The sequence below is a fragment of the Cicer arietinum genome, chromosome 2 (assembly GCF_000331145.2).
Source record: "Cicer arietinum cultivar CDC Frontier isolate Library 1 chromosome 2, Cicar.CDCFrontier_v2.0, whole genome shotgun sequence".
NCBI lineage: Eukaryota > Viridiplantae > Streptophyta > Magnoliopsida > Fabales > Fabaceae > Cicer > Cicer arietinum.
In genome coordinates, this window is record NC_021161.2 from 48,502,872 (window position 1) to 48,506,902 (window position 4,031).

A 4,031-nucleotide genomic window follows, 5' to 3' on the forward strand; every position below is an offset into this window, starting at 1 on the left:
ACAGCCTTTGAAATTTATCTCAATTTCGTCAATTATTTAATTTAATGGTCGTTGTTATATAATATGTTATTAGTTTGATTTACGTATGAGTTAAAGTATTTAAATATTGAATTGTTATGCGATTAAGTATGTTTTCAATGAATTACGATGAAATGATTTGAAATACGTATTTTGAGAAATCGTTGTTATAATTATTAAATCGTTAACTGCGTTAGGTGCACCTAGTTACCTCGTTTTGATTAGGGAGAGTTACCCGTTAGATGGAGCCGCCCCTATGAGAATATCATTCGTAGGAGGAGAGGACTATCAACGAGATGTAAGCTCCCTAATTGATATGTGATGATGCGTTGCGGGATTGAGAGGAGAAGGATACCCGTTAGATGGAGCCACCCCTAAGGTAAAGGCCACCCTTATGGGAAAAGGGATATCAATGAGATGAAGTCGCCTCTTAGTTGTAAACAAATTTGTATTATTACTTGTTTGATTTTTATGATGATTTTAAGGTTGTTCATTTTGATTTCGATTCGTGATTAACTGGATTTTTAATATTTTTGTTCAAACGGTTAAATTATAAGTTTAATGACTATATATGTGTTTATATTTAAATTTAGAATTTTCTAGATTTTTAAGTAATATTGTTTAACATAATTGCCGCTCGATTGAAAAGCAGTTATTCGTGCCTTTTTGTGTTTCTCTTCTAATTGATGGTGGTTGTTGTCTCCTCACTAAGTCTTTGTGACTTACCCCTTTATGTTGTTTTTTTTTCTTCAGATTCACAAGCAGCTGAGTAGAAATCTGTTATTAGATTCAAGTCTCAACATATTTCTTTTTGGTAGGCCTCTTTGATCGAGGACTATTTTTTTTGTAACGTCTGTTGAGTCTGATGTAAATTGCAGCTATTTTGGAATAGAAAGTCTATTTTGTTGGGAAGTGTATTAAACAATTAGATTATGTTATTTGAATTGTGACTGAATTGAAAGTTAAACAGGGATTTTATAAATTTGGAAATGTTGAAGTTACAGAGGATACTCTGTCAAAATTTCGAGAAAAAATATATATATATTTTTTTTAAATGGTTAGAGAACGATTTAGTTGTTTAGTTGTTAAGTTAGTTGACAGGCTTGTCAGGCTAGGAGTATAGCATGTGCGCCAGTCACGACAGTTAGTTTTCGAGTCGTGACATTCATAATTAAATTTAATCCAAATCGGTCATTGTGATTGCTACTAAATGAAATTTGTCACATATATGAGTAACTTGTTTGTCACATATATGAGTAAATTATGTTATAATTTCCAAAAGGATTCCAACTTACTTTTAGCTACATATAGTTCTTAAAAAAAATAATATGACAAACACATATAACTCTCATTAAAAGTCTTGGTCTTCTCTTGTAGAAGATTACTTTTCATTTTATTTGGCTCCTACCCATCTTAAATGTACATCAAAAAAATTCTATGGATGCTAGCTAATATATGAATTAATGTTGTTGTCCATTATCGTGTCACTAAAATTGCAACCACAAAAAATCTTTTTTCTGAAGTGCTGATAGCATTTCAGCAAGTGTACTGAATCGTTGCAAGTAATAATAAAATGGTAGTACCAAGTGTCGAACTCAAGGATTGCGTTTTACTATTGAATTATATTTGATTACTAGAATTGAACAAAAAGGTTCCCAAGTTGATTGAAATAATGTTTGAAATTAACAACAATAATAAAATTGATCTTTTATAATGAGAAAAATGTCAGGGATGAGTTTCACTTCGAATCCAACCTTAGTGTCTAATTTGATCCTAGTTACTGAATTCCTTTATTGAATTATTACCGAATTCTCTTTATTATTCTTGCCCTAATGTCTTAGTGACAGAACCTTTAATTCCAAAGTAACCCCTAATTCCTTAGTGGATTTAAGATTAGAATTAAGCATTACCGTATAGAAATTCTCTTGTAAATTACTGCTTTGCAACTAATTTAATTGGTTTCATGACCTGCATCTATCCCTAGACTACAAATTCATGAATTTCTCATCTCAAGCATTCGTAAGGTCCACTTCCGTTTCAAAATACAAATCGTAGAACATTTTAATGTTGATCAAGCAATAAAAAGCATTAAGCATAGAGATGAGAAAAACAATTCAATAAACTCATTCATATAACTAGAAATCAAATCAGAAAAATAAGGGTTTCATCTGGTTACACTCATCCCTAACAAATAGGGTTTATTTACTCATGATAGATATACAAAAGATAAGGATTAAAGAAGAATTACAAGAATGATTCATGGATGATTCTTGATAAAACTGCTTCAATGGCGTTAGAAACGGTCGTCTTTGAGTTTCTATGCTAGGGCACAAGTCTCCCAAGTTCCCAAGAGTCAAAAAGATCATAAAATAGTAAAAATCTGCGTTTTATTGTTGGTGCGCGCCGCGCGCCCCAGGCGCGCGTTGGCAGAGGCCAAACCTGAGAAATGCGCTCCAGGCGCGCTCCAGGCGCACATCATCTGCTGTCTGATGTATTTTGCATTTTCTCATCTTTTGCTTCTGAATTGGGTCCAAGTGTCTTCATGAAAGTTGTAGATATGGATCTTAGCTTTCATTAGCACTTGGCGTGACACAAATTGGACATCTAGAACTCCAGATATGGCTGAAATACTCCACATATATCATGTTGATTCTTCACCAAAATTCATCACTGCACTAAAACAAAACGCAATGTAAAATTACGACAAATTCCTACTTAATCAACGAAATAAAAACAAAAAACATTTTATAAACTCAAAAAACAGAATTCAACAAAATGTATCAAATAAATCCTTAATTTAACTGATGATTGAGGATAAATAAGACTAAAACAGTGGGAAAATATGCATATGATGAAGAGTCATCACAACCCCAAACTTAATCTATTGCTTGTCCCCAAGCAACAATTAATTTCATATTTGGTCCTGTTAAATGCACACTTAAATTCAATTTCTCAAATTACATCAAACTCAAATTTCAAAGTTCTTGCTACTGCAAAACATTCATCATGCTCTATGGTTGTTTTCAAAAATACAGACAACAAGATTTGTACACCTTGGCATTCATTCATCAAAAACAACTCTCTCTTCACACAATCCCACCAAAATTTCTCTCAAGTGTTTAGAAGGGTTATAAATTTATCACTCAAATCCTAGAACATGCATCACGCTACCATAGGCTTGAAAAAATTCTAGTTAGCAATCACAATGTAGTAAACACATGAGCAAGTTGTTATCACCACCCTAAACTTAGAAAGTTGTTATCCCATGAGCAACCCCAAACTTAGAATTTTATCAAGACAAGAATTTTTTTCTACCTAACTCCAAGTAAGTTGATTTAATTAAAGTCAGGTGTTTTTCTTGTAATGTGGCGAGTAACCGAAATAAAAGGGCAATGCTCAAAGGGGCTAGCAAAGGGTAAAATTTTCATAGGGTAGTTAGAAAGGCTCAAACGACCAATAAAATTGCCTCAATGTATGCATAAATTACAAGTGATGCAAGTCAGAATTAGTGCAAGTTCTAGAGGGATAACACATGTCTGGATAATCACACAACAAAGAATTTAAGTGTTTAGGCTCAAAAGCTCACAGCTAGGATAATAAGAGAGAGTATGAACAATCAAAATAAAGCCAACATGCTTCTGAAAAGTTAAAATTGTATTTTTGAAAAATTGATGGCATATTAGCCTTCTACAACCATTTAGTAATCAAGAATGCATGCATTAGGAAGGCTTGTCGACTTGAGCAATAACATAATCTAAGAAATAAAATTTAACTTGCGAAATCACAAAAATAAATTTTAAGATTAAGTGCAAGTCAATACGACTGTTTCATCATAGTACACATTTAGTGAAAGGAAAAAAAAAAGAACATAAAGATAAGAAAGTCACAATACACTGACATTAAACAAAGAAAACGAGAAAACGGAAAGAAACAGGACAACAGAAAGAAAAAAAAAGGAAAGAAAACTTCTCTCAGTTTAGTAGTTCAAGGATTCTCGTTTAGATCATCCGCTC